This window comes from Argiope bruennichi, chromosome X1 (genome assembly GCF_947563725.1).
Source record: "Argiope bruennichi chromosome X1, qqArgBrue1.1, whole genome shotgun sequence".
NCBI lineage: Eukaryota > Metazoa > Arthropoda > Arachnida > Araneae > Araneidae > Argiope > Argiope bruennichi.
The window spans coordinates 102,093,227-102,121,058 of record NC_079162.1 but is presented as its reverse complement, the minus strand read 5'-3'; the positions used below and the strand labels follow the sequence as shown (position 1 = coordinate 102,121,058).

At 25.6% G+C, this 27,832-nt stretch overlaps 2 long non-coding RNA genes across 2 annotated transcripts; one reads left to right on the top strand and one right to left on the bottom strand.

The window, feature by feature from the left end:
* On the top strand, window positions 1-12,507 carry LOC129959002 (uncharacterized). Its single transcript, XR_008783370.1, has 3 exons — window positions 1-162; window positions 5,879-5,970; window positions 12,017-12,507. It is a non-coding gene; the product is annotated as an uncharacterized LOC129959002 (long non-coding RNA).
* On the bottom strand, window positions 5,880-26,935 carry LOC129959001 (uncharacterized). Its single transcript, XR_008783369.1, has 3 exons — window positions 26,064-26,935; window positions 25,006-25,064; window positions 5,880-5,952 (listed from the first exon to the last, which is right to left on the bottom strand). It is a non-coding gene; the product is annotated as an uncharacterized LOC129959001 (long non-coding RNA).
* Window positions 26,936-27,832: the final 897 nt, after the last annotated feature.

The window sequence follows — 27,832 nt, the reverse complement described above, 5'->3', positions numbered from 1 at the left end:
TTAAGGCTTTTGAAACAAAAGCTAATATTCTGAAAATGCAGGTCATCACGACGTTCATTTTAAAAACAATGTATTTATTCTCTTGTTTACGGCTAGATCGGCTCGTTCTGAAAATCTGCATTCTCGGAAGTGGTACAGATTCTGAATTACAGCCCAAAGTAAGTAAGTATTAATTATTACAATAATAATACAATACAATAATTATTACAATAATAATCATAGTAAGTAATAATTATTACAATAGTAAATTAATATTATGATAATGTTAATTACTTTTTAGTACATTGAAAATTACTATTTACTTGGACCTGGTAAAGTTCACAAAAATAGAAAATAAATGATTATGTTACTAGGAATTTTGCACATTTCTTGATTTTTATTAGTTTTTTCAGTTTTATGAATGTTCTTTTCAATATCATTTCTAAATTTAACTTCATTCCATAAGAGGAAATGTATTCTCGTCTAACTTCAAAGAAAAAGAAACGAATGTATATCTAAATATCGACTCAACATATAATAAATCTATAACCAAAAGAGCATTATACTATTTATTTACAAATAATAATACTTAAGAATTTTTACTCTTTTGTATATGTAAATCAGAAAGAATATACTCCATCAATTCTATTGCATTCAGTTTTCTAGATTGTTTCATTTTTTAGCATAAAAGTTTCCAAATAAAGCAAATTTCTGTACAGTTTAGCCAGTCATCATTTAAAACTGAATGACATGAAATATTGTATGATAATTGTTTAAATGTAGAATTTGTTTGTTTCTTGTAGAATTTTAAGAATATTTTTTGCAAGAAAATGTCTATTATGTTCAGTGGATAGGAATGCATTTATTTCTAATTATTTCTATTTTTGTTCCATAAAGTAAGTTCATGTTTTTTTTTTCGTGATATTACCTACCTCACAATTTTATATATATATAAACAATATCCATTGTCTTGCAACAGTAAGTTCATTCTGAAAATATAGATAGTATATTTCTGATTGGTCCTTTGTTGTTTTAGTTATTTGTTTTCTAATTTTGTTAAAGGCCTTTTTGAACTGTCTGTTATTATGTAATGAGTGAGATCATACAAAATTACAATAAGAAATCAATGATTTTTAATGCCCTCCCTCTTCAGTCAGATAATAAAATATTTAATTTTCTTCAGAACTGCTTCTGTATAATTTAAATTCAATTCTTGATTATATAAATTATTTATTAGTAAATAGAAAGAAATGGAGAGAGAAATCTCTCCCCCCCCTCCATCTTGTATATATTAAGCTAATTTCCATTTCTAGTTAATATTAAAAACATTTTAGTGTTGAAGCTTAATAAACACCGAATAAATTATAAATGATTTAAACAATAGAAATATGTATTATTGCATATTATATTTTATTACATGTATAATGTTTCAATAATTTTTAATAGACTACATTCTTATTAAGTATCTATTTGTGAAAGGAAGCTCATTCTATCTCATCCAGCTATCTCTTTGTTAAATGTATGTTCAGCATTTAAAGAACATTCTTTTAGAAGGTAAGCTTTTAAAATTTAATTTTAGCATATTTATTAATACAGACAGTATATGTTTTTTGCTCCTAATTTAAAATTCATTTAAATCATTTCTCTATACAAAGAGATATATTTATATAATTTGTAGTTCTGCACATTGTATAAAGAAGAATTTTATTAAGTATTTTATGATGTATCTTTAATTAGTTGGTGGATTATTTGATATTGAATAGTATAAAATTTTCAAAACTATTTTTAGATTTGTTATTGATAAATTATAAATATCTATTCCATATAACTTTTTTCATACAAACTTTATTATTTAAAAAAAATTCGATATCTTTTCATTCAAAATTTGTGAGACTCAAATCAGAGGTCTCTGCATGATCTATAACTGAAAAATCTTCCTAAGGTTAGTGTTTTTCAAATTCTTTCATGTGTGTATTATTTGTTGATTTGTATAAATTCCTAGAATCAATGATAGCAAAGTAAAGTAAATTAGAGGAAATCTTCACCTCATTACTAAAATTTATTCATGTTTAATAGTAATTTTTTTTTTTTAAATCTGATGCAAAAATAGTTCTTATTTTTCGGCATGCCTTTGATAGAAATTATGTCTTAGTTCATTTTTTAAATATATATTGTTAATAATTACTATTTAAGATTTATAAGTTGGACATTTTTTAATGCAAGGTGCTTACTTTAATATACAATAATAATATCTTGAGTCTTCCTCTCATTTGCTTATTTCTTAATTATTGAATAAGATTTATGAATTTAATAGAAAATGAACTGCAGAGGTTGGTCTGTTTGCTCACTTAGAGATTATTTTTTGAATACAGTAGTTGCCAGTCAGAAATTGTTGTAAATTTTGTTATTGGGATGATTCTTTGCACATTTTGGTAATCGGCTGTTTATAAAAAATATAGCTTGATTTATTTATGAGCATGCATTGATTTTAGTTTGTTAGTATATCCATGTTGAACTGATCTCAGGGAAGCATTCTAAATAGTCTTCAGTTACTGAAACTCCAAAATTTTGTATGTGTGCCATTGATTTTTTAATTTTTTAATGCAATGCATTTTTTTTCATCATACATTCTCTTCATATTTGACCCTTATTTGTTTAAATATTATTTATATTTAGTATGAGTTAAATTTATTATGCATATGATAATGTATATACTATATGTTGATAGATTTTTATGTATTAAAAGTTTTAAACTTTAATAAAAGCATTTTTGTGTTTTGTTGTTGTTCTTGATTATTGTACTTTTCTATTAGACCAAAGATACTTATCTGTACAACACTTATTTTAGTGATAATTATACTGCAGTCATTATATGAGTAATTATTAACCTGGAATTGTTTTTAGAAAATTGCCTCCAATTTTTATGCTAAAGTGAAAACGAAGTTTCTTGTTAATATATATTCTTTTATGTGTGTAGCACTCAAAACACATCGAAACTGTTTCAGTTGAAAAAACTATTACATAATTAAATCATTGCTTTAAAAAATCTTTATTGTGAAAATTAATCAACATATAAATCAAAAATAAAATCAATATACAAACTGATATTATATGTAAGTTAAAGGGAAAAATTTTAAACAAAATGAATGAATGAAATAATTCAGTAAATTTTCAGAGGTTATGTACCCCACCTGCTTTGATGTTTTTGGTTCATTGCTATGGTATCTTGATGGAACTTATCTTTTTGTATATTACTGATATGTCCCAGATTTTAAGAAGATTTGTCGAAATTACTTTGTAGAAAATGAACCTTTATGCTTATATTGGAATCCAATTTTTCAGCATACATGCAACTTTCTCTGTTGTTTTCTGCTTTCTTATAGCCTAAAAGATTCTCAATAATTAATGTAAAACTACATGGCCATGCAAAAGAAAAAGAAAGAAAAAAAAAAAAAAACTCAACATCAGACATAGATGTGGAAGATATTTGCTCTTTACTGAATTTATGATTTACTGGAAAGTAAAAAAAAAAAAAAAAAAAAAAAAAAATCTCTGCTTGTAGATATTCATTACTCAGTCGAGAAATTGTTTTTAACATATTGAAAGCAACCATCATTATTATTTTGTGTCCAAATTAATTATCTCTTTAGATTGGAATAATTATATGATGTCTATTATCCTAAGGATCCCTGATAATGTCTACTGCACTTATAGCTAGGTTTTCTTTTAAATACCATTTCATTTGCTTTGATTAGTGCATGCCTTACTATCTTCTAATCAAATAAAACAGGATTATCTCCTATAACTGTTGGAAGGAGGAAATTTTTAGATCTTCATGAATAGACCTCTGATGCTCCTGAAAGCAGAGTATCTTCAGGACCTTTTGATATTCTGCTTTTCCAGGTTGAGAATTTGAAAGTGAAGATGACTGATAGACATTGTGTAGCAAAATACATTTTAAATATCTGCTTTTACTGTCTGTAATAGACCTCAAATCAAAATTGCATCATTTTTCCCATACGAAAAAGAAGCCGGTGATTATTATTACAATATACAAGGTATTTGTGGGAAGAATTTTCACCTTCCTTGTTCTGTAAAGCAGTTATTTTAATGTCAAACTTAAAAATTCACCCCTCCTCTATCTAATTTAGATCCTAAAGATTCTGAGTTTTTCTTTTACTGGTCATCCAGATAACAGAATGCAAATTAACCATATAATGCAAGAATAAAAAATTTACCATTTATAACTTTTTTTCAGAAATTATTTTAAGCATGGGTATTTTCTGGTTTATGCTCAGCTTCTTTAATCTATAATAGCAAACAAAAACAAATCATATTTGCTACTTATATATGTTAATTTATTCATATTTGTTATGATTTCACTTGTTTCTAATATGATCTTTGATTAAAAATTTTTTTAATTAATTTTTTAATTTTTTATTAAATTTTTTTATTGTGAATTTTTATTATTGTTGTTATTTTGATTTTGGAGGATTAAAAACTTAATGATACTTAAGTTAGTAATCCATAAATTTACCATTTAAAATTTAGATATGTTGTATAGCAAACAAAAATGTTTTGTTGACTATAAATTTGTTAATATTTTTTTTCACCTGATGTACTAGTTGTGATAATTAAATTATTTGAATTTTTAAAATATAGTGTTATAGATATTGCAACTGATTATTTTTTTAAAAACTAAAATTAAAAGTTGCTATTTTTATAACTTTAATAATACTACAATTTAAAACATATGTAGTGAAAATCTTTTTAAATATTTTTTTGTTTTCATGTTATTTTTAAGATTTGATGAATTAACTGTCATTTTATGCTATGAACCCCTATATTTTGCCAACTAAATGGTTGGGAAGACTTTTTTTTTCTTTTGTCATTGTGTGTAGAATTAGCTGTATGAAATGAATTGAAAATTAAATGTCCAAGTTACTATCCTAGCCTGTATATATATTTTTTAATTCTTGTTTCGCTTGTGAATTTTTAAAAAATCCTTTTTATAAATTGTGATATCTTTTGCTACTAAACTTGTCATTCAAATCTATGATGGCTTATCCACAAACAATAATTTGTTTGAATTTTTCAGTTTTTCTCATGTTGAAATTGACAAAAGTAAGACATTAAAAATCTTTCTCTGTAATTAAAACTATTGAACTTTCCTTAATTTTTTATGCATGCCATTGATTTCTGTCAATTTTTTTTCATGTGATACATTTTATATTCATGAAAAATTTTATTTCCCTATTTGATCCAGTTTTGCATTACTTTCTCTACTTCTGACGACATTCATATAATTTTGCAGTAAAATTTATAAAGCATATTCCCAGATACCTCAAATTTATTAATGGACTTTTTGATTAATTTTTTAAAATAAAATGTTATATATATTGCAACTTATTATTTTTTTAAAACTAAAATTAAAAGTTTCAATTTTTAAATCTTAATAATATCACAATTTAAAATATATATGTATTGTGAAAATCTTTTTGAATATATATATATTAAGATTTGATGAATAAACTGTCATGTTAATTGTGTGCCATGAAGCCCTATATTTTAATGACTGAAAGGTTATAAAGACTTATTTAAAAAAAATTACATTTTTCAAAAATACTTTAGTATATTATAGTTGATTAACATAAATGTGCATCATACTCAAAAACAGTTTTTTAACATTGTAAATATGATTGATTTATTTTTAAAAATTAAATCTGAGTTTATATGTTTCCGCTGTTTAAATAATAATAATATTGAATTGATTGAAACAGTTTAGTTGTTTAATTAGCTTGTGGAAAAATTCAATATTTTCTTAGTTATATTTTTTTTCTACAAAAAAAAAAAAAAAAAAAGGGTACACTTTTTATTATTTATTTATATTTTCTTTCAGAATAAAATCCTCTATCTGTCATTCCTTCCAGGCCTAATGATATTGAAATTGCACATTCTCTGCATGCCTTGAGGCTGAAAAATACAAAAATGGTAAGCATTTTATAAATTATTTTAGGCATGTTATATATTTTTTATATTTACCAGGAAGTATATCTATTGCTTAGTTGCACCACAAAATTATTTATAGTGGAGAATGTTTTTTCACTTATATCTTATGCTTGGACAGGGAAACAAAAGAAGGGGGGGGGAGATTTATTGCATTGCTCTTAATAGTTAGTGAGCTATTTAAACGATAAGAAAATCATTTTTATATTAACCAATTAATTCCATCTAACCTTGGCATAAAAAAATATGAAATTTAAGCATCTCTTATGTACTTTTGACAATTACATCCTTGTTTGATGATATTAAACATTTTAGTGAAAAGTTTATTAAAATTCTTTCTTCCAAATATTGAAAATTCCACAACTGCCGAGTAAGCTTTTTAAAACCAAGCCAAATAACATAATTTTATAATCATTTTTTTTAATGTAATATAATTGTGAGACTACTACATATATGAATTTTAATTTTTTTTTTCAGAAAAGAAATTTTAAACATATTTATTTAAAGAAAATGTGAGTAACTTACTGTGTATTTATTTTTTGAGTAATGTATTATAAAGAATGATTCTAAATTGTGTTGAATGCTGTGTGGTTGCATTATTTAAAATTAAGGTTCAATTTTTTTTGTATATAGTCTTCTCTTTTTCACTGTATTGATTTTTCCTATTTTAATACATATCATATATTTTATTATATTTTAAGATATATTCATCTGTATATTTTATGTTCCATTGAATTGATTTGTATGTATTTATTTTATTGTGATGCCTTTTAAATAATTATACATTTTCAAGCAGAATTAATTGCCCAGATCTATCATTTGCCTTTTCCACTATATTTGGGGTTTTGAATTAAAACAGTTAACCTAATACACATTTAATTGAATATTACATACACATTGGAACATAACAATGAGAAATTAGTGAAGAATAGTAGAACCTCATTAACTGCATGCATTTATATGATTCACCGTCACAGAACACATGAATGTCCAATTCAGTCACATATCAATTGTTGCAGAACCTATCTGAGCTGCAAAAAATAGAAAAGTGTAAGCTGCAGTTTCCTTCTGATATTCCTTTAGAACGACAACGACAATACAATATGTTGAAAGAAATGCCTGGACTGCATTCATCTGCCTTTTGGCATGTAATTTTTTGGAATTTTGCTATCACATGAATACTCTGCATAAATGAAAATATTCTGCATTTCATGTAATATTATGCAGACACAAAAGCTTGTCAACTCTTACATGATATGCAGCTTTGTGTAATAGATAAATTAAAAGCTCTTTTTTTTTCTTCTTTTTTTCTTCTAAAAACACTTCAGTAAAAAAAAAAAAAAAAAAAAAAAAATGAGTTGCATGACTTAAACTTTTTTTCATGCAATAGTTATTCACAGTAGAGTGAGACTAATTTTAAGATATTTACTGTTTGATCTGAAGTTTACTAGATCAAAAGTACTTCAGACAAATCAATTTGTAATAATATATTAGGATTTTTGAACATGCTTATTCAAAATTGTTTGTTTTTTAAAAAGCTATTCAAATCATAATGGTAGAAAAGCAAACATTTCAAGCATTGGTAGGGAATCATGTAGGGAAACCTTGATGAATTCTCAATTTAAACTTTGGATAGTAGTTGATGTCTTGTCAAAATATTTGTTGATTGGCTTTCTATAATAATAATAAAAAATTTTAAAAAAATGCAAACAGACCCTTTCATGATACATTAGTGAGGTTGCGATTTCGCAGAGCTGCTTCATATTATTTGACAAAATATTGCAACTGACATTTTTTTTTATTAACCAAAACATTACAAATTAGAGGACTTAGCTTTGTTTTTACCATGAAGCTTAGAAAGTAAGAAGAACTGAGATTATTCTTGCTTGAAAAAGGAGAACTGCACTCAATCATTATTCTCAAACATGATAACATAGCTGTAACAACATAACAATGAAAAGAAAATGCAATGAAAATATAAAAAATTAATAGCTAAATATAATTTAAAAACATATTTTAGCAAACTAATCTTGAAAAGTGTGCTGTTTTGCATAATTTAACAAGAGCTGTCAAAATGATTACTGCTGATCTTTTGAGGTATACTGCCTTTCTAGTGTTGGATTTTGTTTTATTGCTTGTTCTTTATATTTATCTAAAATAAGTTTTTTTTTTTTTTTTTTTCTGGAGTTTTAAAATTTGACATCTTGTCACTTTTATTTATTCTAGAGTCACCCATAAACACATTAACTTCTTCCATACTATTAAATGATTCATCTGTATAATGCTGATAAATTGCAGACACTCTGTTCAAACCATATATTAATCTCTTACAAATATTTAATCCATTATGCATATTTATTATCAAAAATATCTGACAGCTGAAATTTTCTTTGGAAACCTGTGTGGTGAAAATCTGATTTTGAGATTTGTTTCTTTGCTTTTAAACTAAGAAGAATTTCTTTCAATCTCTTTCATAGTGTGTCTTGACTTGATTAAATTGCAACATAAAGTTACTGAATAATTCTCGCGTAATCCTATACAGCCACCTTCCTTTACTACAAGTATTACAGCTGTTTCCATGCAGAGTTCAACTTTTCTAATGATATTCTTTGTTTCTAATCTGTGAACTTCGTTTTCGATTCTGCATTTTAAAACAAAAGGTACTGTTTGAATTCTGCAACATACAGGTTTTAACGGGTCTTTAAGTTTGAATTTTACTTTAAAAGGAATTATTTCACAACTTTATCATTCTTCTTCTTTTCTTCCTTTTAAACTAAGAATTTCCTCTAATATCTTGACATAGTGTGTTGTAGATCGATTAAATTGCAACATAAAGTTACTGCATAATTCTCACATAATCCTATACATCCAAATTGATTTACTACAAATACTACCGCTATTGCCATGCAGAGTTCTCAACTTTATACCCTTTCTAATCTGTGAATTTCTTTTTCGTCTCTGCATTTTGAATCAAAGGATAGTGTTTGAACACTTCAAAACACAGGCTTTGACTTTGAATGTATAACCTTCTCTTCTTATTTAATCTATTTGTTTCTCACATTCATACAGTGCTTGTATTCAACAGTTTAAAAACTTTGCTACACATATTATGATGTATCTGAAATTTGTTGATAGAATTTTCTGTATTGAATAATGTAAAATTTTCAATCCATTTTTATGTTCCATTTTCATAATTCTATTCTGTTACACAAAAAAATTGCTCACATTAATTTCATTTCCATGAGTATACAGTAAGAAAATTTCATTTTCTTCCAATCTTTTTTAGACTGAAATAAAAAATCTAAAGGTGCTTGATTTGAGAGTGAAAACTCTTCCAGTAGTAAGATTTTTGAAATAATCTTATGCATATTGTATTTTTTGGTTTCCATTTACCTTCTGGTAATAGTAATAGCAAAATAAATTAATTCTATTATTTGGTTTCTGAAATATTTTCATGTTTTACCATTATTTTGTTCTTTCTTTGTTGTATGCAAAAATAGCTATTGTTTCTAATCTTATTATTGTAATTTTATCATTGACCTTGACTGAAAATGTTATAACAGGAAACTCTATTTTCATCTTTTCATATAATGTAATTAAATGAATGACTTTCTAATTTTTGAAAATAAAAGCTATATATAGTTACAATTTAAATTTTAGGAAGTATGAAGCAAACGGATTAATGCATTATACAGTAATAATATTTAAAGTGTTCCCTTTATGCTCTTATTTCTTCATTTTTTAAAAATAAATTTCCTGAACATTAATAGAAAATGTGCTACTAAAGTTGCTTTGTTAGACCACTTGGAAATTTTTTTTCAAAATGATAGTTGTTCAAATGTGAATTTTTTAAAAAACTTTTTTATGTTTCTTGAATATTTTTCTATTCAGTTATCCATTAAAAATGTAATCGATTTCTATCATTAAAATACATTGATTTTAGGTTGTTATTTATACTAATTTGTATCACTGGAAGGCATTCTAAATTCTTATTCAATAGTTAAATTTATAATTTTTTGAAATATTAAATACATACCACTGATTATTTAAATGCGGTATATTTTATATTCTGCAAAAAAAGTTCTCTTCTTATTTAGTCAACTTGTGATTAACTTTGTCTGTTCAAGTAATGTTCATATTCAATGTCAGTAAAATTTAAGTATATTATAAGACTCAACTTTATTTATTGAATTTGGTATATGAATATTATTAAATTTTATTATATTGGATTATATCTGTATTTGTCTTTATTACAAGCATTTTATGCTATGATTTTCTGAAAATAAATGCAGGAAAACAAATAATTAATATAATAAGTAATTAATGTAATAAGTATATTATTAATAATTTATAAATTGACATTGCTTGTTACATAATAGTTAATGATTTCAGCAAATTCACATTATGCCAGAATGTAGCTATTTGTATAATTAACAGGTATGAATGAACCATGAGATATATTTAAAAATGAAGTAATTAGTTCTAGATTGAATTTTATTATTGACATTAATGCATACGTGTATTAAATCAAACTCTAATGGGTCGACCTAGATCAGATTATAAAGCATTATAGCAAAATTTTCGTGACATATTAAGACATAATTTTATCCAACAAATGTCCATTAATTCATAAGATTCATTTTTATGTTACATTTCATAAATTATTTTATATTTTTAACCTTGCTGATTGTATTGCTTTACTAAAGATTTTGAAATCATGCATAGCATTAGGTATTAACAAGAAATTTTTATGTGTGTGTAAAACATTTAGGCAGGGTCTTGAATCCAAAATTTGTTTCTCCCTATCTTTTTACTTATATAATTATTAAATTATACCATACAAACTACCATACCTAATTTGATGCTACAACAACTATTGCACTAAATACCATTTTCCTGAAACAATAGATTTAACACGCATATATAACTCTGTATAACATATAAACATCTTTCAAATTATTTTCCTTTCCAAATTTTTATATATTAAATAATAATTTATAGTGCTGCTAATAGTTTAAAAAAATATTCCTCTGATGGAATGGCTTATACCAATTTCGTGTTCTAAAATCACACTTTAAATATTTACAACAGGCACTTTTGACTGGAGACTTAGAATGTACCATTGCTGCTTAGTTTGTTTGCTTTAGCATCCATTTTCAGGGGATGCTTCAGTTAAAAAGCCATTGCTGATGTTTTAAAAATCCTATTAAAGTCCTTTAATTTCACAAGATGAATTTTTTAAAATATTGTTTAATTTTAAACCTTGCAGTCTTCTTAATTTTAAACCTTCCTCTCTCTTTTTAGGAGATAAATATTTTGCAGAATTGTCCTTATAAAGATGTAAAGAAGGATTATAAGCCTTCTTTTGCCACTTTCTTGAGAGACTTGGTTTCTTATTATTTATTTTTGGAAGTTGAGAATTGTGTCCTCTTTGGCAAATTCTTCATGTGGAAATTTTTTTTTTATGAGATTAGATTAAGGGAATGAATAAATTGAAGAAGTACTGGAATATAGCATTTTAACTGTTAATTTGTAATCGGGGGGGGGGGGAGCTGTAAACTGGAGTGTTATTATTATGAAGCATTCATAACTTTTTTGCTTCTGCTACAGGAATTGCAAGATATAAGCTATGCATATTTGAACTAAATGAGACCTACCCCGAGTAGGCAATTCACCATACTATTTGCTTTCTCTGTTAGATATGTCTTAATTACATTTGCAAAGCAATTTTAATATTCTAGAACTTTTTGAATGTAGAAGGATGATTTTCATTATGCTTCTTGTTTTTATTCTTGCATTTTAGCATGCATTCTATAAATCATTACTAATTTTTGAAATTCATATTTCATTATTGAAAATCTTCTTCACAAGAAAAAAATATAGTATCAGTCAGAGTTTTATTCCATTGTGCTGAGAAGTGCCGCAGTGTCCTTTATTTAATAGCTGCTGAGGTGGCTTTTGATATATTTCATTATGATTTTGACCTTTATGTTTGTGAAGCTAAATATATTATAAAATGTTTCTATTTCAGATTGTGCTTTTGAATATGACTCAGGCAATTTTTAATATATTCCTAATATTGGAACAGAGGGAAGTACTAAATGAAATTTTGCCGGAAAAGTGAGATGGTAGCTTGCATTGAATGTGCTATTTCTCTATATTTTGTTAAACCAAAAGAGTGTATATACATTCTTGCTGTTTTAATTTTTAAATATCTTTCTTCATTCTGCCATATTTTATAGGCTACACATAAATTATTTCTTTTATACTCACTTTGAATGAAATTAGTGAATTATATTTTAAAATCTATCAAAATAGTTATCTTTAGAAATTACTCATATCTTTTGTTCCTTATTTTGCACATACTTAATTTTTTTGTAGTTTAATAATAATAGTGTCTATTAAATATTTTTTTCTGAAGTTCAAATTAAAATATAGCACATTTAATGGATTCCCTTTATGATGATAAAAAGGTTTTGGTATTTATTTTATGATGAGAGATTATGTGCAAATTGAACTTTTTTTGTTGATATTCTTTCAAAGTAAATAAGTACCTAGTTGTAATCACCATTATAAAGATGCAAATGAGGATTACATAGAAGCTTCAAGATTTGAATTTGTTGAGATCAGTGCATTTTTGTTAATTATCTGTCATATGCACTTATTAAAATGATTGTTAAAATTGAATTTATTTCTCTTTCTTTCTCTCTGATATATATATATATATTCCTTTGTTGAGAAATATTTTTACATTAATAATTTCTTCTAGGGTGTGATTTAATATCATTTCTAAATAGCATGCTTGGAACATTAAGCAACTAATCTAAATATTTAATATTGTAGAGTTTTTGCGATTCTTTTTCGTAGTATTGATTTCAAGCAAATATCTTATTGAACCCTGGTTGTTTTTTTTAAATACTGTATTTTAAATGTTTCATATTTATCTCATATTCAGACTTTGCAGATATTATTGTCATTTTCAAGTTGAGGAGAAATGTCATTTATTAAACTTAGCTACTTTTTATGAAAGATAATTAAAGTACTGAGAAAATTGGTTTCATAATTTATTGCTCTATTTGTTTCAGTATTATTTTTCTTTAGTAAGAAACGCGTGCATGCTTGAATATTTGTAAATGAGGTTTTGCTTCTTGATATTTTGCAGAGTTCCTTGTTTTCAGTATTCATCATATTATTTACTTTTTCAGTCATTCGATTTTGGTGGACTAAACATGTAATGTTTGATTGCAAGTATGTATGAAGAATTGTTTACATAGTTTAATTTTTCCCTTCTCAAAATATGAAATTTTGTAGTCATGCCTCTGATTATTAATGTGTGATTATTTTGATGAATTATAAATCAGACAGAATAAAAAAATATATAAAAATACTTTTTTTTTAAATTTCAAAATGTTTATGCATGTTCAGACATTGTTATTACAAGAATAATTACTGATTTAGAAATGAGGATACTTTCTAAAATTGTTCATCGCCCATTGCTGATTCAAGATGGAAAAAAAAAAAAAAAAAAAAAAAATACGAGACAATATTAACTGTAGAGCAGTTTTATATTTTTTATTTAATGGTATTACGGAAAAATGATCGAAAATTAAATTGTTTTAGAAAGTGTATAGATAAATTGCAGTTCCAGTGTGATTGGTATTATAGTTCCATAATCTCTACCATTTTCTTTTTTTTTTTAGCATTACAAAGCTTAATAAGAAAATAATGTATTGATGATTAGTTTCCTTCATAAAACATGTTTGAGCTTAAAAAAATTATCTACATTGCTTTTTATGTACATAGTATCATTGCACAACTCATTCTTTGATTGAGTAAAAATTAGTTTTCATTCAAAAATTTTCCTGACATGGAGAAATTGTGTTATTTTTAAAAGTCTACATGATAAATTTGATAGCACTCTTGCTATATACATATAAAATTCATTTGACATGAATGATGAATAATTTAATATTTTTTTACATATAGGCTTAATAAATTTACCAGCTTTTAAAATTAGAAAAGCAAAATATCATTGTTAACATGCAAAACACTGCTCAATGATGAATCGGAAAGAAACATTTCATGTATATATTACTTATGTTTTTTTAATTTAACCCTTTGCACTCCTATATCAAGTGTAACTTACCATATTCTGAAAAATACATCGTTTTCATTTTTTGTTAAGTAATGATTAATATAGAACTCTTTTAATAGCAAAAACAAACACTTTAATTACTTTTTTTGATATATTTCTTACACTTTACTTTTTTTTTTTTTTTCATTTTCCACTTTGTTTCTTGTTTTTTTTTTAGTCATTAATGCTTTTATTTCACCAAAACTACTTACAGATTTTAAAGTTGTTGCTCAAGTGAGTATTTATTCATTGAATATGATGAGCAAATAAGCCCATTACTAATGGAGCTTTGTATTACATAATGTAAAAAAAAAAAAAAAAATCACATTTATAAATGAATGATAATTTTATAATTCCCGACTTATTATTTAAAACTTTTATTTTGTATTATTGATGTGTTTGGCATTTGTCAGTTAGTAGCCATACATAAATAATGGGAATTCTTTTATTAATTTTGTGCAACATTATGACTTTTGAAAATATCTTTCAAAGATTTTATTATCAGAATGCAGGCTGCTATTTTTTTCCCCAGCTTATTTTTAAACTTATAAGCAGTCTTTTTCTTTCTTTCTTTCTCATAAAGACTTGATAAATGACTTTCATAAGACTTATTTAAAAATTCTATTCTTTTGTCACTAAGCTGTATACAGTAAGTCATATGAATATATTGGGAAAATTAATGAAAAAATTAATTTCCTTTCCCATTGAAACACATTTATATTTCAGTGTATAAAGTATTCAGTATTCCTAGAATGATGTACATTAAAATATTTATCCTGATATATGAAGGATTTCTTATATTCTTCTTATCATAATTTTACATCAGTGTTGGTTAACTTATTATTTGATTTTAAACTGGAGTATACACTATAATGTTAATTTCTATTGATGCTAAATAATATTAATGAAAATGCCCATTTATTTAAGATGTTCCATGTCGTTACATAATGGAGAGCAGTATTTTTTCCCCCTGGAAACAAATTTTTAAAGGAAAGAATTTTATTTTATTTGTCTGAAGGAAATTAATTTGTTAGTATTGCAAAATAGCTTTAAAATAATTAACAGATTAATATGTACAAATGTAATTAAAATCTTACTCATTTTTTATTTCGTAAAATAGAACGTATGTTTCACTATTTTATTTTTAATTATTAACATAAATATATTGGGAAATTTGTGTAGACTTTAGTCCTTGTACAATAAATTTATATATTATAATTTTATATATATATATATATATGTAATATAAGATGAACTGTGTTTTTATATTATCATCAGCAGCTTTTCGTGACTATTAGAGAGAAATTTGAGGAATCTTCACTGAAAAGAATATCAAAGCAAAAAAGAAAAGGAAATTTTTAATTTCAATTTTCAACTATTTTTAGCATTACTGAAAGAGGGCTCCCTTTCTAGAATTTAACCTGGAGTTAAACTATTTCAGCGAGCTAACTGGCGGTTCTTGGTTTGAAACGGGTATCGAACCTGACGTCCAGCGGTCTCAAGGCCGAAATTTTACCATCAGCCATTATATAAATATAAAACGCTTGTTTTACGATTTCATTTAAATCTGCGGTTTGCTTACTCGAACCGAGTCTATCCTAATCATTTTATATTCTGTCTCCACCGATCCCCTAAAATACAACCGTATTCAGTTGCGACATGCTCCGAACAAGAGAAACTAAGCAGTTCCTCTCAGATCGGGAAAGGAAAGATGATTGGTCTCCGTGTGTGCCACTCGTTCACCCCCTCCAACTTACTGGAAATAGCACTCTTTTCGGAGGCCCCCGTTCTGTCCGATTCATTGGCGAGTTTCATCTGATCGGCAATAGATGGCGCTGGTATTTCACCTACAACCGGAGAACCCTCCCACAAATTGCTTTTCTTGATGTCACGTGATCTGAAGAGTAAGCGAAATTGGAAAATGGAGAGAATCGCAGAATTGATTCGAAATCTCATCGTTGATAGAAGAGGATAGCGAAGGAACGATCATAACGAACTTAGAAATATTTTTTGAGAGAAATACTCACCAGGTAGTTCTAATCAATGACATTCAAAACATTCTGCGCGTGTAAAATGTGATAGCTATTTAAGTTGCATTTATAATACGCATATTTCTCTTCGAAAACGTTCTAATCGTTCAAGATACGTTTATAAATTTGATTTATTATTAATTCATCAAGTGAAGATAATATGAGTGAGAACGGTAACGATGAACAGAATCCAAATATCAAATATTACTGTGGTATTTGTGAAAATTTTTTTAAAAGGCCGTTATTTTAATATTTCTTCAGATTAACTCTTCAAATTTTATTTAAATTGTCACAAAAAATAAGATCCAGATTTTGTAATTTTTCACTGGCTCATCCTTAAATTCAAAATTCATAATTCAAATACATAAGAGAAAATATACATAATAATAAAAAAAAGCAACTTTAAAAATGCTGGTTTATATTTTCCTGGATACAAACCCGCATAATTCTTGAAAATGTAGCAAATCCAAACATAATTGCTCAAAATGTTGCAAATTTTAAAAAAATATTTCAAGTGCTTTTTTTTAAAGAAATCCTATATAGAGGGCAAATTTCTTTGTGTTTGGTTGCGTTTGGAGTATTTTATAACTAATAACTTTTTCAAATAAGATATTTAAATAAAAAATTAAGGTCTGTTTTTGATTCACACAAAAATAAATAGAGGAAATGTAACCATATTCCCTTAACTTATATTCTTAATGCAGTAACCAAGACACATTAATTTTACTGCCATTTTTTTAAAAGATCCACTGAACCTGAAAGTACTTTTAAAAAAAATCAAAATTCAAACCCTATTTTTAAAGTTTGGATTGTAAAACTGTTTTTAGCTATAAAACAAATATTTAAAAAAAAAATTCATTTAAAAGATTGGTTGAAAAATCGAACGTTTTGATTTCGTGCGTGTTGGAAGCGCTTAAGAAACAATTTGCAAAATCTTTGATTTCTTATAGTAAACAGTAAAACGACTAAAATCTTATGTTAAATTTCTTAAAATCTTCAGTGCCATCTTCTATTCACAGATGTGAAGAAAATCTTCCCCCATGATAACCGTAACTAGAATCCACATCCATACGTCTCTTATTCTAATCAAGCAACAGGATGCATGTTACTAGTTTTCTTGAGTTAAATATGAGCATGGGCAGAGAAACTCAACACAGAAAAAAAAAATCAATAGATAGGAGAGAGTCAATGTGGCTGCACAATGAATAGTTCTTGAAAACCTAAAAATTCATGAACTGAGTTCAGCTGAGTGACACATCAGAAGAAAAACAAGCAATTAACCAATTGATTCTTGCATTCTCCCTCCCACAAATCAAATAAAAGGTTCACCTTCACTCTTTTGATTTTTCATTTGACTCTATTTTTGTTTCATTTTGTTATTAGTAGCTCATCAAAAAATGATATAACGGTAAATCATTAATAGACAAAACAGATAATTACACTGACATATTTTGAATAATATAGACATCAAGCTGATTTTTTTTAACTGTGCTTTCCTGAGAAATATCTTTTTAGTAATGTTCATTTTTGAGTCAATGATGAGTCAATAGTAATAGTATGCTCTGAATACTGTTTTACATAAACTTAGCTTTGAAAGAAAGAAGAACAGAAAAAGAAATTGAGATTTTTTTTTTCTTCTTTATTACAAATCTAATATATATAAATATTTTATAGAAAGATTATACTTTAAAATGCCCTTAGGAATAGAAATTTTATTTTATTATCAAAAATTTACAAGTAAATAAAAAAAAAACATACTAAAAGTGAAAAGAATAATTTTGTGAAGTAATTGTATTTGAATTCAGAATGAATTAAAGACTACCATCTAAAATAGTTTCGCATAATATTTTTTAAAAGAAAATCATGATTGATTAGTTCACTATTTTCACAAACACAGAAACAGCACAAAATAAGGGAAAATTTTCTAAACCTTAAAATACTGAAAACATAAAAATTTTGTAAATTATATAATAAATAAATACACTCCCAAGTTAAACAGCCGTAACATAAATTCTATAAATTGCATATTTATCTGAAAACAACATACATTTTTATAAGTCAAGTTTTTTAGTGCTTAATACATGAAACCAAATTTCAAAATGCAAACATTTTCAAATAATTTAAATTAAAAGACTTCTGTATGTTAATTTTATTTCTTTTTGCTTAAATTAAAGGCATTCAAGAAAATCTACTACAGATGTGGAGCAAATAAATAGTTGTCTCCACAAATGAGTGCATCATCTTGCTGATAGAAAATAAGGATATTCTTTGGGTTCTAAATATTTTATTCTTCAGATTCAGTATCCATTAGGAGAAAAGCTAACTTTTTTTTTTTTTTTTTTTTTTTGCCTCAAATATATAAGATGCAAGTGAAAAACATTAATTCAGCAAAAGGAGATGAGAAGAATAATCCTGAAACTGTTCTGAAAGGCAGTTTCATAGCAAAAACTCAAACCCTATCATACAGAGAAACTTATCAAGTAAAATTTGCAAAGCACTTAAAAATGGACAAAACAATATTTAATGACAAAACTAGAAATGTAAAGAAACATATGAACAGATTTGCTATATATTAATGTCTTGTTTACAAGATATATGAAATAAATCTTAGGGAGATCACATATTAGTCCCCATAAACTAAGAAATAATGAATGCAATTATGACATATTACTTAAAAACAGAATATAAATAATATATTAACAGTATTTTACCCTAGTATAGAACCAATTTCCATACTATTGGTGATACAGATCAAATAATTATGTTTAAATCATGATTTTAATATTCCTACAATTAAGGAAGATTAATACTTTGAGGGTGAATAATCAAATTTTTAAGAAGCTACTTTTGAGAAGATATAAGAAGAAACACTAATATAATAGTTTTGATTATAGAATTTTATGTTACAATGAAGCAAGATTTATGCAATATAAATATAGTATATTACTAATAACTGATGAATATTTTTCACAAACATAGAAGCATAATTTTTTAAAGCCCTTTCAATGTATTCCTAAAAATATTTTGTTATACTACAGTTCTTACGCTTATATGTACTAAGAAAAAAAATAGTATATTAGCATTTCACCAAGACATCAATTCCTTCAAAGAAAAATGAAAGTTAAGGATCTGATCCAAGTTAACAAATCTGAAACATAAAAACCTGCTTGTTTTATTAATAATACAAACAAAGATTTCCATTTCTTGTAATATTAAATTCTTACAAATGTTCAGTTTTCTCATCAATAACGTTCTGCAACACATAAAATTTTGTCAGTAAAGTAAAATATTTGGCTCACTCACTTTGTTAACAGAAAGGATTAGTTCTGCATTCAGGTTCAAATATTTTCTTTTCCAAAAAGGATTTCCTTTTTATGTAAAGACACCAAGAAACCAGATTCTAATTTTTCCTGCTTTATGTTATTGGCAGCAATTTTATTAGTCCTCTCTTCTCCAAAAACAAGCAATATTTTGAATGGCAAAATGTTGAGGATATTTTGTAGTAATCTTTATTGCATTCCTTTTATTTTTGAATTCCTTAGCTATTGTAAGAGTATTCAATTCTATTAACTATAGGAAGAAAATTCAAGTAAGATTATCTTTCTCAAACTACCATTAGTTATCTAAACAGAAGAAAATCTTTTACAGTGGTCTCAGTACTCAAAACATAAGCACTCTTCAAGAGATGATAGATCACATAATACAAAGAAATTTCAGGCACATAATTCCACAGTTCTAAAGCAGAAAATTCTGGTTTTATGATTATTATTATCAAAAGAAAAAAAAATCTAGAAAAAAATAGTTCTAAATGAGTTTTATAGATGTTACCCATCTCTATATAATTGCTTTTTTAAAATTAATTTTGAGATTAAAAACAATTAAATTTCATTTAATGAAATGGATGATTTAGCTCCATTTTACTCAATTAAATGTTACATCATAATGATAACTTCCTATTACTATTTTAGTGCATCTCTTCTAATGATCACTTTGATTTCCTGATATTTCTTTTTCATTCATAAATATTTTCAAATTTTAAACTTTAATATACATTTGACACAAATTTAATGCGATTTCTATATTGATTTACCTTCTGATTTATATATTGATCACCAGCATTAAACTGCTTTATTGTATAGATTTAATTATATCACTGTTTTGCAACTGATACAGCTTCATTTTGATTTCATCGCTACATACCTATTACAATCAGAAATAATGACATTTTTTAAAATTAGAATTATATAACAGAAAAAAAAAGACAGATTTGGAATCAATACTCCGAAATATCCATATCCATTAATGGTACACCATTAGCTAAAGGATAGTTGCAATTCTGGACAGTTAAAATTTCCTGTCACAAGAGCAGCAAAGTCGTGAGTGTTCAATAATTACGAGAGTGTAGTTGAAAGGGTCAACTGACAATAGAATTATTATCCTAAAGGCATAGCCCAGTACTTCTACAATCAATTTATTTCTCTACTCTAACCTAAAGAGAATTTTTACCAAATGAATTTTTAAAGTGAAACAATTCTCAACATAAAAAAAATAAAAAAACAGACACTTAGTCACATAAGGCATTTTATCCTCAGTTACGATTTATTTAGATTATTTTACCGATATTTATTAAATTTGAAAGAAACATGCAATAAAAAGATTCAATTTAAATTCATTCTCCCATTAAAGGAGTAATATTTTAACTTGCATTTCATTAAAAAAAAAAACATTTAACAGATATGATATTCAATTTTTAAAAAAATACTAAGCACATGTTAAATAAAAAGAATATAAATTATCACAAATTTCTTTTAATTCCAGACAAATACTTTCTGTCCCATGAACAGCACAATTGTATGTATTCTATCATAAAAAATACTTTACTAGGCACCTACAGGAATCAAATTATCAATCTATTTCATTACTTCCTGAATCAATTTATTTCCCCTATGTAATTGAACGAGTTTTTTTCTGAGAGGAAGAGTTTGCAAATAGATACAATTCTCAACCATCATACAAAATCAGAAACTAAATCACTGAAGGACGTGGGGAAAAGAAGACTTGTATCCTTCTTTCTTTCATCATAAAATAAATATCAAGAGTTATTGGGCATCATAAGGGAAGGAAATGCATTAAAGATAAGAATTTTAGCTTCAAGACCATAAAAATAATTAGTAGACACTACTGATTTTTTTTCACCAAAAATTAAACTACAAAAGAAAAGTGTTTGTAAAATAAGAAAAAAATTTAAACTTTCATGTTTCAAAAGGAAAATAAAACTTTGTAATACATAATCAATATTCAAATTATGTCATTAAAAGAAAAATTTTCCAAATGATCCAAAAGAATAAAATGTGACAGCAAAAACATTAATAAAATTCAGTACTGTATGAAAGTTTAGAACTAATTCCAACAATTATGACAACATTTCAATAAACAGAAGAATCAGATCATGCAGTGACAAATTGCTGCAAAAATTACACAACTTTTTATATACATGCATATGTAAATCAGTGTACATTCTAGGCAAACTTTGTTTCGCTTTTATAATAATACATATTTTTTATTGAAATTTCTTTAAAATTAATTTTAAATGGGTTTTTTAAAAAATAATATTTATTTCTGTATTTGTACAGCATCTTGTAATGCAAAACAAATCATGTTTTTAATTGTTATTTATTTATTTTTTTTATAAAAACTATCACTACCAAAAAAAATTTAGTTTTCAGAACATTTCCATTAAAAATTGTGATCTTTTCCAACAATAATTAAAATTAATAAATTATCAAATAATTAGGATAGATACATCATTTCAGAAATAAGTATTGATGTAGGACTATAGCATAACCATTTTTACTTTTAAATGCAGCAACAAGTAAAATTCAACATGGCTCCAAGAGAAAATGTAAATTTGCTTTTGCACCAACTTGCCATATTTAGCAGTCTAGAACATTTTATTTGCAGCCTTAGGAAGCAATGAGCTAAAGCATTTCAAGGATGGATACTATTAAAAGAATGGCAAAACTGCCAGAAAATTGATAGAATAATACCATGTTCTAATTGACTTTTCCTAGATCAAGTTTTTCTTTCATTCTTTTTTTTTTAACAGAAAAGAAGAGCAGCATTTGAAACGGACAATCTATAAAAAAAATTATCTCAATGTTTATTTCTGAAGTTCAGTACACAGCTTTTTTGAAAATAAGATTTCAGAAATTTAATAAAAAATGCTTTTTAATCGATATGCAAAATTAAAAAGAATTTTCTCTTGTACGTTTTTAAAAAGTTACCAAAAACATGATTACTTATTTTCAAAAATGAAAATTAATTAAAAATTGCATGTTTTCATAAATAATACAAACAAATCCACAAAGTTAAAAAAATGCCATTTTTGTAGCTCGCTGTAGAATAAAAAGAAAAAACAGTTGATACATATTTAAAATGTATTTTTTGAAGGCAATACCAGTCAATCTATCACACTGTCCTAAAACACAACAACTCATCAAGTACAGAATCTTATTCAATGAATTTCTTTTTACGTTTCTTTTAAGTTAAATTAAATTATTTTAAAATTAATTAAAGGAGTTTTTATCATGATGCTGACAGCATTAAAATCACAAGACTCAATGATATGATGTCATCAATAAAATTGTTTGAAATTTCATTACATTTAAAATAATCATTACAAACAGGATCCAAACTTAATTTTCCAAAAAACTACTATAATTAAATACAAAATACATTGAAATAAAATTGATATCATAGAAAAGTTACTTGATTTTTCATCCTTGGGATGATGCAAAATTAAATTTTTACAATAATATGCTTCAATATTATGGTGGGAAAATGTTTAAATTTCTGTTTTTATTTTTTAACCACACTTCTAATCAAAATTTTCAGAAATCATTCTTAGTGGACCTCTCTAGTCCAAGAAGCAACTTAATACCAAATTTCATGTTCCTAACTTTTACCAATATCGATGTACAGATTTCACTGCGAAAGAAATAAACAAAAAGTTTGTAAGAAAAGAGGAAAAGCAAAAATCGTTTAAAAAGTGATTTGAAAAAAGTGAAAAAAGATTTGAAAAACAGTTTTCAATTTTAATTTAAGATCTAATCTAGAATTTTTTTAAAAAATTAAAATTTGACAAGAGTGGTCCAACAAATAATAACTTTCAAAAGGATGGCACATAAAAAAAGACTACACAAGAAATCACAATCACTGAAAACTTATGACTTCCGAGTTAAAATGTCAGCATACTGGATATTAGGCAGTCCTCTAATGTATAAATGACCACAATAAAATTCCTTTAATATGACCTTCAATGGATTACTTTAAAACAATTTATTAACCATAACGTTGATTAAATGTGTAATGTATTACAGAGGCTCCATTTGAAGTGTTTTTACAATAGCTTCCACCATATATTTGCGATGAATAAATCGTGCTAATCTATATTCCACTTCCTATTGATTGGACAAATCTGCCTATTCTTTAACAACACATAAAACGTTAAACATAATCGAACATAAATAAATTCTTTGCTATCTAAAACACTAAAAATTTAATTTTGAAGTTTTTTGAATTTCAAGAATAAAAGTACATATTTCATACTGCCTCTTTGGGATAATCATTCTAGTGTTTCAATAAACAGAGTTGAAAAAAGAGGGAAAACTGGAGAAAAAAAAAAAAAATCCCTGGATTCCTTCTCCAAATTTTCACCCCCTCCTTGATACATCTGATGAACAAAGCCTTACAACGATGCTTTCAATTTATTGTATCCATTGTCTGGAGGAAACAGAAACCAGAAAGTTTCTACATTTTTAAGAAATTAAGTAATTCATAAGGACTCTTTTTCAAACTTAAGCATGTTTAAGGTGCTTAAAAATGATTTTCAAATTTATGCACTTTTTAAGACTACGCACAACAGCAAAATTTTAATTTAAGCAGAAATTATTTTACACATTAATAAAAGTACTCGAATATTGCCAAAGTTTTATGAAGATGGTAGAGAGCAAGCTTTTTCTTAATTTCAACTTTTTGCCTCTAAAATTTACTTTTAATTTAACTAGAGAAAGACAGTTAACATTTGCAAAAACGTTTTCAATAAACTGTTAATTATAACAATAACAACATTACATAACTAAACAATAACATTAATTTGAATACTCAACTTATTAGCATCTGCACAATAAATTTTAACACATACTACCAGTTGTATGTAGTAACAATTATCTGAAACAATAGTTCCACTTAAGTCTGTACTTAAATCCCACCAACATACATTATCAGTTTTTTAGACTTTGTCTATTAAATTGCAACATTTTATAATGGAGAATAGCATATTCTATAATACTGTTTAATATTAAGTTTCATTTTCATTACATTTTTTATATTATAATAGTTTGCAAATAAAATATCAATACATACTGGAGTAGTTGTGGGTTATATGTGATTCTCCATTTAGCTCATAAACAAGGGAAAAAATTACACCCATCCATGTGTGGTATTTTTAAAACATTCTGATGCATTAATTTTATTTAACCAGCATTTTAAATCTGACATTATTCTTCTCTAATAAATAATGATCTCAAATTAATATTTATATACAGTAGAGTATTAATATATTCAGAGCAGAATGCGACAAAGATCACTTATTTAAATTGCACAAAATTGTATTTAAATATGAAAAGTATAGATTTAATTGAGTTTAAAAATATTTTATAATTTTGCAACCAAGAAGCATATGAACAGTAAGAATTTGCATATAATATTTGGGCTTTAAAAGAATATGGATACACAGTAAATAAAATGCAAGCTACCATTTTTAATATTTCAGACAAAAAATAATTTACAACTTACCCCTCCTCAATATACAAAATATATCAGAATATTCTCAAGTGAAATCAAAAAGTACCCATCTGAAATAGAAACATAACCATCAACATCAAAGAACAAATTATTATAAGGATTACGAAATATATAAAGTATTAGAATACAGAAATATTTAAAGCAATTTACTTCAAAAAATGATGCATAAAAAAACTAAACTTTATATTTCCTAACTAACATTGAAAATATGCCATTCAAAAAGAAGAGAATTATCAAACCATTGAAAGAAATATTTGAAATAACAAATTTATTAAATATTTCAGTAAAAAAAACAGTTACGAATAAAATTGAGTAATATCTCAAAGACCAAAATTCTTTTCAATAATTATCACACAACTGTTCAAAGAATAACAAAATATAATTTTCATTATCAGCAGAAATGATTTTATATATTCATAAAACACTCAATTACTGATGTATCGTTGTAATGATTGTCGATTTTTTGCATTTCTTACAGATTTTGCATTTTCTTATTTTTAACTCCATGTTTATAAAAATTTAATTATCTAAAGAAGGATATTTACCATTGACTAGTAGAAAATAACTCTATAAAATATTTTTACACATAATTCATTTTTTATTTCAGTACTTTACATCATAAATATTTATGCAGCATATTTCTGCACATATTGGAATAGTGCTTTGAATATTATGGAGAATTAACACTTACTAAATAATACAAAAAATTATATGCAGCACTATCTACTAGTTCTAAAATCTCCTGACACAGTAAATTTAATTCGTATGTATTGTAATTTTTCCATCATTCTCAAACATAAGAGATGTTCATGAGTATTAATCATAAAATTTTTAAGAAACTGAAAGTTACAATGATCAATGATGCAAGCCTTCTTAAGGGAATTGTGTTTTAAATGTGTTCAAAATCATCTTATAGTTTTGCAACAAAGCTTTTATGCCTAGAAAGAATTTAAAAACAATATTTGGTTTTTAAAGTACATGGAACCATAACATATTTAATGCAAGCTGTCATCTTTAATAATCAAGCAAAAATTTAATTTATTACTTACCACTGCTTAATATTCAAAATACATCGAAAACTCCTTCAGCAAACTCCAAAAGCATCACCTGATACAAAAATAATATATTTAATTCCATTAGCATCAAAGAACAAAATAATAATGAGAAATATCAAAAGGTCTCCCCAACAGCTATAAATATACAGCATTCTATGCAGAGTGAAACAGAATTCCAGTTGATATAAAACTTTCATGCACAAAGTATACTTGATGTGCATATAGTTTTCAGGTTAAAAAGATTGTAAGCGATGTAACATAAATTTAAAAAATTAGTAAAGAGTCATGGAATGAGTATTATAATGCAATGATAAAAAAAGAAATTAGAATGAAAGCAATCCTTTCACATTCAAAATTTTAGAATTTTTAAAAATCTTTTTCCAAATCTAATTAAAACAATTTCCACAAAGTAGCCAAATAATATGATGAGACTGGCTAGTCAATTTAAATACACACATCACATACGTTATACTGTACATTTTCAGGAAGAGAAAACTTCCTGTCAAATGAGTAATAAAGTCATGAGAGTTTTATCCCGATAAGACTGTAGTTCACAGACCCCACATGGAATCAAATTATCAGTTACAACATCACATTCTAATATTTTCCACACATTTTTTTTCTGACTTATCTAACCTGATAAGCATTTTCCTCAGATGTAGAATCTCTAAAGAGAATACACTTCTCAACCAGTGAATTATAAATAATGAGAAATATCAATAATAAGCCAGTCAGAACTAAGCGAGCGAAAGATTTAACAAAAGAAGACTTGTAATCCTAATTCACACCTTCTTATGGATAATTAATTATACAATGCATTTATTTACTTTTTGAAATAAACACCAGATGAAAAAGTTCAATCTGAATTGATTCAGTCACTAATACCAGAACTCTTTAAATACTATATGGAGATTAGAATTAAGTTGCAATATTTTAATTTTCATCAAAGAAAAATATATTTTAAACACACTACAATTTCAAACCATTAAAACACACTAAAAGGATGTTAATTTTAAAAAAGGAAACCATCAGAAATTTTACAATTTAAATATTTTGAGATAGAATAAAATTCAAAAATATCATTTTAAGTGAGTGCAAGTAAAATAATTTACATATTGTATACATAAAATGTGAGAATGAACAATACTTAAGAATTATTAGAAAATGTCGGTAAAATACATTAAATGTAACATACAAAATATGGAGGAATTATGTACAATAATTAATAAGTATTAGAAAAGAGGAAAAATATATTTAAAATAATGTACTTAAAAGATAAAAATGATTCAAAAACAAACTAAAACTTTATATTACATAAACAAAATTGAAAATATATCATTAAAAGAAAAGAAAATTTCCAAATAATCCAAAAGAAATGCAAGAAATAATAAAATTAGTAAATGCAACAGTAAAAACCACCAGTAAAACCTCACTACTATCTTAAAATTTTAGAATTGATTTCAACAATGATGTAACATTTCAATTCCTAGCAAAACAAGATTTTTATTATCAGCAGAAATGATTTACCAGCTAATAAAAGAAGAATACTAATATATTGGTCAATTCTTGAGAAAATTATAGAGAATATGCTTTTTCTTAATTTCAATTTGCTTCTTATATAAGTTACTTTCAATTTAAGTAGAGAAACAGTTTTAACATTTTTTATTAATAATTATAGAATTTGAATAAACTTTTTGACATAAAATTATTATTTTACCCCTTTTAAATCTATTGCTTTTATTACAGTACTGATAGCCAGGTCC